Below are 14,055 nucleotides of genomic sequence, written 5' to 3'. Positions count from 1 at the left end.
GGATCCCTTAAATTGTGAGAATAGAGAGGCTTCCCTAGTCCCATATGTGAATGGAGCAGTAGTGCGCAAGTGTACATTCACATCGGCTTCATATACTTCTGTGGGACTTCCAGAGATGCCAAGAGCAGCCCTATTGACATTGAATGGAGTGGTGCTCATAAATGGCTAATATGAGTAAAGTTGAAGAAGTGGTCCCTCAAGTTACAATATAAATTGGTTCCGAGATGAGCATTGTAAGTTGAAACTAGAGAAAATTGAACCTGGCAAGATTCGGTTAGTTTCAAGTTCACCAAAATTTTCTTATGTGTACGAATCGATCAAAACGAGACCTCACTCTCTCTCTTGTTCGCCCGAAATGAACCACACAAAAATTCCCTAAATTAACCACAAAGTTACCTGTGATTTTGAAAATTTAGACCGAATCACAAACTGGTAGAACCAGTTCGCTCAACCTTAATTGAAATTATTGTAACTTGAGTCCATAACTCTATAGAAACATATAGAAACATAGAATGTGTCGGCAGATAAGAACCATTTGGCCCATCTAGTCTGCCCAATATACTGAATACTATGGATAGCCCCGGCCCTATCTTATATGAAGGATGGCCGTATGCCTATCCCATGCATGCTTAAACTGCTCCACTGTATTTGCAGCTACCACTTCTGCAGGAAGGCCATTCCATGCATCCACTACTCTCTCAGTAAAGCAATACTTCCTGATATTACTTTTAAACCTTTGCCCCTCTAATTTAAAACGATGTCCTCTTGTAGCAGTTTTTCTTCTTTTAAATATTCTCTCCTCTTTTACCTTGTTGATTCCCTTTACTAAAAAACTAGTAATTGGTTCCAAAGCCCAAAAATGATACCCCAAAATACAAAAAAGTTAAGTTTTAAGAAAAATAGGCAGGTGGTAAAAGGTAAGACATATCCTATATTTTTCAGTGCAGAGGCACGGACTCTTCTGTGGGCTTTCAGGTCTGTGTCTCCACACTGCATCCCCTATAGCTGTGCCCCTAGAGATCATTTATTAAGACCGGAGTTTAATAACCCCTATATGTGGTGGTGGATCCACCAAAGTTATGAAGAGGTACCGGCCTCTACATAACTTCGGGTCATCCAGGACCAGTTCTAAGTGTAAGACCCGCCCCCTTCCTGTCCACGCCACGCTCACTTTTCTACAACTGGCATAAGCGGGGAAAAGTCACAAATTGTGGCGAAGCTCACTGTTGTCAGCAATCTTTAACTGAGTTACTCAGTTAAATCTATCTGTATAGCACCACCTGCTGTTTGCTCTAGGAGAGAGCTGCAGCAGAAAGGACATGCCTCTTGAGCTGCCAGCTTGTTGTAAATTTATCAGAGCAATTGGAGCAATGAGTGGGGAGATCTCTGGATCCATGTGAGGTACAGGAAAAGTATTGACATGTACTTAATGATGTCTGATTTTCATTTTTTCTTTTTAAAATAATCGCGGCTTACCCCATTTAAGGCTACTTTCACATTAGCATTTTCAATTCCGCTATAGAGATACGTCATAGGGTATCGATAGTGGAAGAAAATGCTTCAGTTTTGTCCCCATTCATTGTCAATGGGGAGAAAACTGAACTGAAACGGAGTGCACCAGAATGCATTCCATTCCGTTTGGCTACGTCCCTATGGCAGACAGAATAACGCTCTGACACAATAGAAAACTGGTCTTTCCCCCATTGACTTTCAATGGTATTCAAGACGGATCCGTCATGGCTATACAAGAAATAATACAACCGGATCCATTAATGACGGATGCAAGCGGTTGTATTATTGTAACGGAAGCGTTTTTGCAGATCCATGATGGATACGCAAAAAACGCTAGTGTGAAAGTAGCCTAAGGAATTTTACATGCTAGCCCCCAGTAGTACGTCCCTGAGCACTTTGGCATTAACCAGTCAGTGCTGCTAGTGTCAGACTGTGTAGGGACACACCCAGGGGCGTAAGGCTCATGGGCCCTGGTGCAAGAGTTCAGCTTGGGCCCCCCTTCCCTCAGTACTTTGTGGCAAGGGACAGGGAAACACATAGCCTTCGTGCCACCTGAGGCAAAAATTGAAACGGCACCCCCCCTCCCCTCAATCCAAATTCTTGACCTAACCCGTTCCCTTAAGCCAGAGGTTTAACTTGACCAGCATGTACTTTCCATAATACCAGTGTTCTATTATATGGCACAAGGATCTTTGGGTTCCCTCAGGCTCCTGGGCCCGGTAGCGACCCCCTATAGCTACGCCCCTGGACACACCACAAACTGGTAATACCCAGTTGACCTTCATTGCAAACTGCTTGCCATGCATTCATAACTTCTAGCAAGAATAACAAAGGAATGTTACACCATGGAGTCATCAGAATAGATGCTCCAGAATTGTTATAACACGGAGGATGCAAGTAGTTACTAAAACTGACATATCAGGAGAGGACACTGGTCCTCTTTAAGCTGACTGAGCATGAGGGTCAATATGAGTGCATTCTCAGTGAGAGCTGTGCCACACGTTGGTGCTGTAGAATATGGTGCACCAAGAAGGGTTTGTTAAAAAGAATATGCAACTAATCATTCATGTTCTTTTATTTTTGGTTAATGTCCACAATGAAATCATATACAGGATCTGAACCGTCCCAATTCATGTGGATATTATGTTCCACCATTGTTTATTTACTCACTATTAATATTCAGGCAGAAAGATCAGAAAAGCTTAGTTAATTAAATATAAAGTAATGTGGTGGAATATTTAATTATCTATTCTACACCTTACAACTAATGATTATGTAAATGCTTTGCATTTAATCTTGTTCCCAGGAAATTAACTTAATGGCCTTCAACAAATGAGTATTTTGTATGCATTACAGGACACGTTATCTACATTTCAGCAGCATGGTATTAGTTTCAGATAATAACATGATTACACAACTTTAAATGTAAATGTATACAAAAGATGAGGTTTATCCTGGATCGTGAAAGAGCACACCCTTACCCAAACTGGGCATGATAATTGTAGGGTGTAGGAACCCATAAAATCGTCCACAGGTTCTGCCATTGTTCTTAAAGTCATTGATCAAGTTGTCAAACACAGTCAATAACTGAGGGCCAAATGACCATTCTGAAAATATCTATGTCTCCCGACTTCCAGCTGACCCTCCCATACACATGCATTTCTTTGTCAACAGGGAATAAAAAAAGTGGAGTAGGACAGCACCACTTACTTGAAGGCAATTCACTACTGGCGGCGGTGCTCGTGGCGTCAGGTCCTGGCCTCAGGGACCCCCCAAAAAAGTAGACAGACTTTAGAAAGGTCACGGCACTCTCAAACTTCAATCCAAAATTCAGTGTTTTATTACACCAATAAGATCAGCAACGTTTCGACATACAAGTCTTTCTCAATGCTACATGCTTGAGAAAGACTTGTATGTCGAAACGTTGCTGATTTTTTTTGGTGTAATAAAACACTGAATTTTGGATTGAAGTTTGAGAGTGCCGTGACCTTTCTAAAGTCTGTCTTTGTCAACAGGGGGAGATAAGAGACTTGCTGCCAGACACTTTTGGTGGTGGCCTGTCTCCTGGATGAACAAAAAGATCAAGCGAAAAATAATTCAGTTTGTCCAGTCGTTTCCTTACCAGACCTAATGTGTCAGGGGTGAGTTGGGAGTTCCCTTTAGATCCATCCTTGCTGGGTTCAGCTGACAATGCACTAATGTATATAGGGCCTTAATATGAGCCTCTAAAACCCATGTCTTGCCATTGCCATGTCCTCTGACCCTGTATAGTGACACCCTCTATCATAGGGACTATATTGGCCACTGTATGTTACTTTTATGAGGTGTCATATTCTCTTATAAAAGCAATGAATCTAGAGAATTCCTCTCCGTGTAAAACCATGTTATGCCTAGTGCAGGTTCTCACAAGGAAGTGCAGATTACTAGAAATTTCATTTTGATGTCAAGCATAGTCTATTGAGTCAATGCACTAAGCATAATTCAGCAGGCGTGTACTCGAGGGGAGAGGTAAACGACTGAAACTCCCCTTTGCAACTTCTGTTGGCTTCTCGTTCTTTGATGTCTGGCTCGACAAGCAACTGCAGGCACTCTACACACAGGGTCACTGGGCATCCTTCCCTTTCCTAGTAGTACCACTTCACTGGGATTGGGCAAGGGCAACACTCCTAGTGCAGTGGCACTATTACAACAGGAATGCTCTATTCTGTCTATACAGTCTGTAGAACATTATTAAGTGTACAGTATATATGGACAGTAAGTGAAAACATGATGAGGGGCATCTGCAATACCCCTGATATGGAGCACTTTCAATTAACACCTTGTTATTGTTTCCTATGGCTAGCTTTCCATGTTCCTATTTAATAAATGCCCTCCTTACTAAGTATTGTATTTATGCAACTGTTACCTTATATTGCATTTGATGCTATGTACATGGATTCCAGCAGTTGGAGTAGGTTTGGCAGAGTCTTAGAGACAAGAATCCAATTCAATACTTTTCCACCTTTGGGCAGAAGTGGGCTGACCTGCTCCCCACCAAGGGCAGGGTTTTTCAGAAATCTGAAGTTAGTTTGAGTTGGAGCTGGATGGTGGAACAGTGAACATCGCGTGATGAGAAGAAGTATCAGCCCCTCCTGCAGCAAGAGCTTGGCCCTATCAATAGGAAGAGACGGTACTCTACAGGGGGAACGATGGCCTAAGAACACCCCACTCTTTTGGAACACCAATCAAATTAAAGCCATGTATATGAAATGGAAGCAGTAGATAGAAAACCTGCCACCATATTACATCCTGCTGGAACCAAATAAAGGAGAATTTCATTAAACTCTTGACATTGATTGTATTGTCAAGTTTAAGTTACTCAACTAACCATGATTGAAATGTTCTCAAGTCTAGACTTATCTTTATTCTCGAAACTCAATCTCTGCAATGGAGCTGAACCCCAGGGAGCGACGACCTTAAGGGTTGAGCACCGTGACACAAATACTTGGACATGACACCAGAGCCATTATCACTTGTACTCCTAAACATTGGGATTACTCCCCTGGAGGTCCCCTCGTCGCACATCATCAGCAAATGCTGCAAAACTCTATGTCTTAAGTCCGCAGTTATAACGGGAATATGGTCACTTTTAATGATAGTGGGATCATAGATCATCTAGGTACCTTCTATTATAAATGGTTTCAACAGATGGCATACACTATTTTGCTACCCTAACATGAATTATTGTCATCAGCCCCCGTTAACACTAAGGCTCCACCAAATTTATATTTTCCAGATATTCTGACTGATCAGATAAAACTTAATAGATTTCATTTTGAAATGAACAAAGCGATTTTTCTTTAGTGCCAAATGAATCTGATTTTGAATGCTTCAGTGCACCCAAATAAAACTTGCAAAACACTTTCATAAGGAGTTAGTCAATATGTAAATTTATTTAAAGTGTGTTAATGTGATAGCTTTGGAAAAAGGAAACAAAAAATTAGTAAAAAAAAAAAAATAGATACATTTAAAAAGGTATATCTGGAGAACACACCTATCAAGAATCTATGGGCTACAAGCACTAGAAAAGATAGGAGAGAGCTGCACACATGCATGGCCACCTCACCGTTTGATCTGCTTCTTGAAACATCTCCCTCACCTGGTAGAACAGAGGATGGATGTCCAGGCCAGATTCATAGTATACCCTCTTATTTATCTATTTTATCTTATAAGTTACTGTGCATTCCCTTTTCATATTTGCTTGTCATAAGTACTTTTTTCAAGGTGAGGTGCCCTTATTGGTTGTACCCTCTAGAGGCTGCCATTAAGTTCCTCATTTCCTTGCAACCACAAAAGAGGAAGCTAAACCTTTGTTTTGGCTCCTGGTGGACGCCAAGGTGGCAACTCTTCAGCAAAAGGAGTTTATCGATCCTTGAGACTTGTTAGACCTTCTGGTTCAAGGAATGTGGAGGTTTTGCTGGGACTCTTCCTTTCCAAGAGGGGTTGCTATGATAGAGTGTATCTTTGGGCAGTTGTTCAGTAGCACATGAGACATTTATGGCAAACAGTTATTTTTTGCAGTTTTACTTTAAAGACATGAAATAAATAATCATCAATAAGGGCTATGGGACAATATTACACATCTATCTAGGCCAGGTAACAAATGAATGGGATAGTTTTCCTCTTTTCCTCTGTTCCATTGTCAGGGACAGACAGGCTATAGACCCTACAGGGCCACTCAAACCCTCCTCAAACCACCAGATATGTAACAATCTGATGCTCTAAACATGAAAAATGGAAGCATCAGGTACTTTTGTACCTAGCAGGGTAGCATATGCCCCCTCCTGAATTCAACTGTATTACCATTATCAGGATAAAGTTGAATACTGTGGTGGGCACAAGAGGCCATGGCTTCCTGCTGCACTGGTTACCACACCTGTGGCCTGTATTGAATACTTGAATATGGTATGGCTGAGCCTGCCTACTTGCGTTGCTCCCACCTTCTGTCAATTTGGATGGGCCACTTAATTTTTTTTTTCCAGAGCCATTTTAAATTGACAGTCTGTCCATGCCTATTTTTGGTTCTATAAACCAACCCCATTGGCTAAGTGTTTTGGCTAGTGGCTGTCCTATATTGGAAGATCAAACTTTGGCAAAGTTAGTTGATTTCTTCTAAATCCTAACCACATTGTTTAATAGACCAAAGAAAAGCACAGTCAACTTCTGGTTACACTGCTTTGAATCTGATAAGGATTTTTTAGATTTGCTTGTCATGGAGGCTGGAGGCCACAAGACACAATAATAGCCATTGTAGCTACAAATAAACCCTTCTTTCCGGTACTATTTAGTTCTTTGGAAGATCTACTTATTCCATGCTGACATTGTCTTTGCCCACGGCTTCAACACCAGGCTTTTCATGCCATTGGTATTTCTAGAAAATTACATTGTATTGGGTTCAATCTTTCATTCAATTGCAACAGGGCCGTTATCTTGGGTCAAGTTCTTCCTTAGTTCTTCAGTAACTTGACCACATAAGCCATCCTTTTTTCTGAAGTTTGGATTGTAATGCTACATCTCTCTAACAGCTCTGTTATATTATATGTAAATTACATTTTTAGAACAACATTAAGTTAAAGCAGTGGCACATCTTTGAAATATAAGATGAGTGTAAGCATGATCATAGACAGCAATTAAGGCAAAGATTGCATTCCTATTAGGCAAAATGTTCTATTGAACCACTAGACACTAGTTATAAAGCTGCTAGTGCAGTTTATAAAATGAATCTGAGTGCTGTACATTATGCCAATGTAATCATAATCTTCATGCAATGATTGCAAGATCTAATTTTATTCAATTGGGAAATGCCTGATTGATAAGTGCTGAGGATGCTGTGAAGCAATAAAGACAACAGTAGATCTAACATATCTGCAAGACGTTCAGTCCTCGAGTTATCTGAAGACAGCCCAGGAAGTTTTTGTACTTTATACTTTTGTAAGCATTAGGATATTATATTAATTTAGCAATTTGTTAGCAAAAATAACTGATTTTGAAGGGGTTGTTCACCCCGGGCATGTTTTCTACAGCCACCCCAGCATAGCTGGACCTGAAGTGGTAATCATACTTACCTGAACTGTATTAGTAACTGCCATAGCATGCGCATTATGATTTACTTCCCTTTTTATGCAAACACAAGGCAATACTCTGACAGAATGGGATAGATTAGGATGTGCTGTGAAGATTTATATATTATTTTGAAGGAATCTCTCATTAGTACAGGTGGACCAGGAAGCGATCTTCCTTAGCCGATCACTAAGCTGTGACTGTGCATAGCTTGAGGTTATAGGCATGCTGAGACCTCACGCTGTGCGTGTCCAGTCACAGAACAGTGCACGGCAAGAAGAAGAAGAGTGCTGGATGTGAGGAGCGGCAGCTGTGGCCTGATTGGTGGACTTTTTGATATCTGATTTGAGGTCTGATTGGGGGCCATTTACATGAAGGTCTGATCTGAGGCCTGATTGGGGGACTTATTTAGGACTGATCTGAGGTCTGATTAGGGGTCATTTACATAGAGGTCTGATCTGAGCTCTGATTGTGGGATTTATTAACATTGAGGGTCTGTTCTTAGGTCTGATTACCATTTTGGGTCTGATTGGGGCTCTAGAATGAGCTCTGATTAATAATATTGTTCTTCTTATTTTCATCCTCTTACACCTAGGTGCGTCTTATGGGCAGGCGCGTCTTAAAGAGGACCTTTCATTACGATAAAAAATCAAAACTAAGCATACAGACATGGAGAGCAGCGCCCAGGGATCTCGCTGCACTTACTATTATCCCTGGACGCCGCTCCGTTCTCCCGGTATAGGCTCCGCTATCTTCACATTTTCTCAACCGGGAGGAGCCTGCTCTTGTTCTCCTGGGCATCTCCTTCTCCCAGGCTGTAGCGCTGGCCAATTGCAGCGCTCAGCTCATAGCCTGAGAGGTTTTTTTCTTCCAGGCTATGAGCTGAGTGCTGCGATTGGCTAGCACTCCAGCCTGGGAGAAGAAGACGCTCAGGAGAACAAGAGCAGGCTCCTCCCAGTTGAGCCAAAAATCTGAAGATACCGGAGCCTATACCGGGAGAAAGGAGCGGCGCCCAGGGATAATAGTAAGTGCAGGGAGATCCCTGGGTGCCGCTCTCCATGTCAGCATACTTAGTTTAGATTTTTTGTTGTAATGAAATGTCCTCTTTAAAGAGGACCTTTTACTAATATACAAACTAAAAACTAACTATACCTGTGGGCAGAGCGGCGCCCAGGGGTCCCCCTGCACTTACTAGTATGCCTGGGCGCCGCTCCGTTCGCCCGGTACATGCTCCGGTGTCTCAGCTCCGTCTGTTGTATTGGACTGATTTTTTTGTAGGAGGCGTGTCCCTTGCTGCAGTGCTGGCCAATCGCAGCGCACAGCTCATAGCCTGGCAGAATTTTAGACCCCTACCGATCTGACATTGATGACCTGTCCTGAAGATAACACTCAGAAAACTCCTTTTGTCCTTTGTGGTCCATTATTATTTATTTTATTTTCCCAGAAAACCTTTTTAATATTTTTTTTAATTCTTTGGCTACCCAAGAATGGGCACAACCCTTACGCTAATCGCTAAACAAAGAATGATGTGTTTTCTACAAGCTCACAAATAAAGTCAATCTTACTTTCTTACAACATTAAGTTTAATTCTCCAAGTAATTTCTTCCAAACGATCCTGTAGAAGAATAAGTCAAGTTGAAGATCTTTTTTTTTTGGTGAAGAAATCACAAAAGTTTTATTTATTTCATTCTCTCCTTTCCTTGGAGGAGCTTCTGTGAGCAGTAGGAATTTCAATTAAAAACCGCAGGAGAGGGAAAGAATATGTCAATGAAACCACAGACTTGTAAGTACTGCATACTAGTTTGCAAACAAACACAGCGAGAACCACTGAAAGGAACACACTATTACTGTAAATTTCGACTGAATATGTTCCGGTGAAGGTGACTGTCCTAGTGCGATGTTTTATGGGGTTTTAGAATTCCTGCTACATTGTTGTCTGTACGGCACTCGCTACTTACAGACAAAAAGCCCATTCTCTTTATGAAACTTTAATCAAGGCTGGGGGAACCTGGTCTTAACTCAATTTTCTTTTACTGCTAAAAGGAAACAAAAGCAAATGTCACCAATGAGGTCGGAATAGAATGATACTATTCAACTGGCATCCACGAATGCCCAAGAGGATAACAAGGAATTTATAAAATAAAACAAAAAATAAAGTTTAGTTTATTTTGGGGTTACTTAGAATTAAAAGGGTTTGTCCAGTACTGAAAAATATATATATACTGTATATATATATATATATATATATATATATTTTTTTTTTTTTTAATAAACAATCATACATCAGGTATTGCAACTCAGCGTTTAAAAAAATTCAAAACAGCATTAAAAATTTGTAACATTGGCCATTTAGATTGTAAATCAGCAGTAATTGTGTAATTTAGCATATATAACTTAGAGAGATATTGGCATTTTCTGCATTATTGTGGCTCCCATTATTGCAAAAACAATAAATGCAGCCATATAGGTTGTCACTTTAAATTAGTTTTTTTAAACACTGTAGATAAATGACCACTAGTGATGAGTAAATTTCCTTAAATTTGGATGTGATTTTATTTGGCCAAATCTGTCGGCAGATTTGGGTCTGAATAAATTAGACCCAAAAAAAGTGTCACAACTGTGGATGATATTTTGGGGTCTCCTAGTAATATAACTGCTTTCAAACTCTTTAATGCCAAGCCAGCATTAGTAATTTGTGACATTGACATATATTGCTGCTGGTGTTAACAGTCTCTTTAAAAAAGCACTGAATTCACTTAACTGTCAGATCTTTTGTTTAGTTTTAAAAATAGTCTACACATTTTTGCTGTTTGGAGGCAAATGGCTGCTGGTGTATACAGACACCACCTGGGGTCATGTGATCCTCCGTCATCATTTTACTTGTCTTCTGGTCTGAAAAATGGCTGACAGCATTTTGAGAAATTTGCTTAATTCGCCAAATAGTTAGATTTTGTGTCAACCAGAATTTTGGGAAAATGTTTGGTCGAATTCAGTTGGACCTGAATCAATTTGCTCATCTCTAATATTATGTTTAGAAATGAGCTAATTATTGGAAATTTCAATTCAGCTGCTTCACTGAATGTTTCAAAACAATTTGCTTTGTGTCGAATTACTTTGTCACGAAGCAGATTTCTTTGTAAATAGTGGGTGCAATTACAGGGATCGGCGAACGCTCAACACTAATCGTGTTATTATTGAACAGGTGTACAGAATTACTGTTTATAGTCAGCTTCTAGGAGGTGGATTTACGCAACAAAACATGAAAAATTACATTATCTCTGTATGTAAGAAAGACATTGACCAAACTAGTATTGATTCACTAACATACAGTTGCAAGAAAAAGTATGTGAACCCTTTGGAATGATATGGATTTCTGCACAAATTGTTGATAAAATAGGATCTGATCTTCATCTAAGTCACAACAATAGACAATCACAGTCTGCTTAAGCTAATAACACACAAAGAATGAAATGTTACCATGTTTTTATTGGACACACCATATGTACATTCACAGTGCAGGTGGAAAAAGTATGTGAACCCCTAGACTAATGACATTTCCAAGAGCTAATTAAAGTGAGGTGTCAGCCAACTGGAGTCCAATCAATGAGATGAGATTGGAGGTGTTGGTTACAGCTGCCCTGCAATATAAAAAACACACACCAGGTCTGGGTTTGGTTTTCACAAGAAGCATTGCCTGATGTGAATGATGCCTCGCACAAAAGAGCTCTCAGAAGACCTATGATTAAGAATTTTTGACTTGCATAAAGCTGGAAAGGGTTATAAAAGTATCTCCAAAAGCCTTGCTGTTCATCAGTCCACGGTAAGACAAATTGTCTATAAATGGAGAAAGTTCAACACTGCTGCTACTCTCCCTAGGAGTGGTTATCCTGTAAAGATGACTGCAATAGAACACTGCAGACTGCTCAATGAGGTGAAGAAAAATCCTAGAGTGTCAGCTAAAGACTTACAAAAATCTCTGGTATAGGCTAACATCCCTGTTAGCAAATCTACAATATGTAAAACACTAAACAAGAATGGATTTCATGGTAGGATGCCACAGAGGAAGCCACTGCTGTAAATAAAAACATTGCTGCACGTTTACAGTTTGCACAAGAGCACCTGGATATTCCACAGCAGTACTGGCAAAATGCTCTGTGGACAGATGAAACCAAAGTTGAGTTGTTTGGAAGAAACACATAAAACTATGTGTGGAGAAAAATAGGCACGGCACACCAACATCAAAACCTCATCCCAACTGGGAAGTATGGTGGTGGAGGCATTATGGTTTGGGGCTGCTTTGCTGTGTCAGGGCCTGGGCGGATTGCTATCATCGAAGGAAAAATGAATTCCCAAGTTTATCAAGACATTTTGCAGGAGAACTTAAGGCCATCATGTCCACCAGCTGAAGCTCAACAGAATATGGGTGTTGCAACAGGACAACGACCCAAAGCATAGAAGTAAATCAACAACAGAATGGCTTAAACAGAAGAAAATACGCCTTTCTGCATTGGCCCAGGCAGAGTCTGACCGCAACCCGATTGAGATGCTGTGGCATGACTTCAAGAAAGCAATTCACACCAGACATCTAAATAATATTGCTGAACTGAAACAGTTCTGCAAAGAGGAATGGTCAAGAATTACTCCTGACCGTTGTGCATGTCTGATCTGCAACTACAGGAAACATTTGGTTGTAATTATTGCTGCCAAAGGAGGTTCAACCAGTTATTAAATCTAAGGGTTCACATACTTTTTCCACCTGCACTGTGAATGTTTACATGGGGTGTTCAATAAAAAACTTGGTAACATTTAATTATTTGTGTGTTATTAGTTTAAGCAGACTGTAAATGTCTATTGTTGTGACTTAGATGAAGATCTGATCACATTTTATGACCAATTTGTGCAGAAATCCGTATAATTCCAAAGGGTTCACATACTTTTTCTTGCAACTGTATGGTCAACTTTATTTTTGAACTCGAAGTCCTTTTTGAATAACAAACTAAGCTCTCCTTCATATGTATATCCTATTGTTATCTCCCAAAGGATTAAATATCATGTTGGGAAGTGTGATGAAATAAAATAAAAAATCTATAAAAGAATGTCATTTGTAAAGCATGAATCTACGCAATCTATATAAGAATGCCATTTGTAAAGCATGAATGGAATGGTATAAAGGGACCATTTTCAATCAGAAGTACTCAGAGGTCTCACTGGACTGTGCAGCACCCCACTGCTATGGCTGTGGTCCACTGCTTAAAGGGTTAAAATGGTGCTAATGCATTTTCTGTATGTGACCTGCACACAGAGTTAACATGCCGTTAGATACCATTGCTAGATGGGGCTATGCTAGCTTTCGCATAGGGTAAAGTAGGTGAGGACAGGGAAAGATAGTGAAGTATATAGAAGAAAAGTATAGTCCTGAGAAAGATGCAGCTAGAGATGAGCATCTGGGGCAGGATTAGCCTGTAGGGGGTAATCCTAAATCACAGAAGAAATGCACCAAACGGATATGCCACTGACTATACTGGCTAGTCAAAAATGCAGATATTAAAAGCTGAGACTTTCGCCAATATATTCCTGTCAGGAAGATATCGGAGCCCACATGCACCACGTCACGGCTCTCAGCATGGCAAGGGGTCCTATCACTACGCTACCTATGGTGTGAACAAGGTCTGAAGGTGATGTAATCCAGCTCACAGCCAAGCTTCCACACAACCGCCTAGCAGGACAACTAGTGCAATGTGAACAAAGCCAGACTGTAAGCCACACCCATACCAGACCATGTGATGGAGGCTACCAGTTGCAAAGGAGAGTGTTTAAATGCCAGGTAAAGGCACATACACTACATATAAAACAAGACAAAAACACAGAAATATAGTGGCAAATCTGGGGGAGCTGCTCAACCCCTAACACTGTAGCGTGTTTTTCATTGGGGGAGCAGTCCCACCGCATGTGGACCGCAGCAAACGACTATCCCCAGCAAAAAATATTTTGCATACGGTGGAGGATGTCGGCGCGGTCCACATGCACCACAAAGGCATCCTACACAAAAATGGAGCATTGTGCGGATGAAAATATAATCATAAATCACAGAAGAAATGCACCAAACGGATATGCCACTGACTATACTGGCTAGTCATAAATGCAGATATTAAAAGCTGAGACTTTCGCCAATATATTCCTGTCAGGAAGATATCGGAGCCCACATGCACCACGTCACGGCTCTCAGCATGGCAAGGGGTCCTATCACTACGCTACCTATGGTGTGAACAAGGTCTGAAGGTGATGTAATCCAGCTCACAGCCAAGCTTCCACACAACCGCCTAGCAGGACAACTAGTGCAATGTGAACAAAGCCAGACTGTAAGCCACACCCATACCAGAACATGTGATGGAGGCTACCAGGTGCAAAGGAGAGTGTTTAAATGCCAGGTAAAGGCACATACAC

This window comes from Bufo gargarizans, chromosome 10, assembly GCF_014858855.1.
Source record: "Bufo gargarizans isolate SCDJY-AF-19 chromosome 10, ASM1485885v1, whole genome shotgun sequence".
In the NCBI taxonomy this organism is placed as follows: Eukaryota; Metazoa; Chordata; class Amphibia; order Anura; family Bufonidae; genus Bufo; species Bufo gargarizans.
Note: the sequence above shows the minus strand (reverse complement) of the source record.